Here is a 470-nt window from a genome sequence, read left to right as displayed (position 1 = left end):
TCTACTGCTAAGGTTTTAAAACATTTTCAATAATTATCGACACCGAACTATATGAAACATTATATCGTGATACATTTTTTAGCTATATCGCCCAGCCCTTTGAAAATAGCCTGTTACTTCTCAATTATGATGTTTTTATATAATGTGAAATCTTGCTAATATCATAAGTGGACCTCAGAGAACATTATAAAATAATAAAAAAGTGCAGTTCACGAGTCCTTCAAGTAGTCCGGTAGGACAATGATTTGCTACCAAGTACTTGTGCCAGACTGCAATCGCATGCTCTTCTGTGCAGACACTGCTTCTTCTGAATGAGCAATTACTCCAAAACAGCGCACTGCGAGCATGCCGCGCTCCAGAGTCTGCGCTGATCAACTGCGGTAAACACACCTGTCCGGGATGGTGCATTCAGAGTCTGGCCTCCATCGTGATGTACATCTGCTGCGAGCCGTTATCTGAGACACAGAGCA

The sequence above is a fragment of the Sinocyclocheilus grahami genome, unplaced genomic scaffold (genome assembly GCF_001515645.1).
Source record: "Sinocyclocheilus grahami isolate Dianchi unplaced genomic scaffold, SAMN03320097.WGS_v1.1 scaffold1484.1, whole genome shotgun sequence".
NCBI lineage: Eukaryota > Metazoa > Chordata > Actinopteri > Cypriniformes > Cyprinidae > Sinocyclocheilus > Sinocyclocheilus grahami.
Note: the sequence above shows the minus strand (reverse complement) of the source record.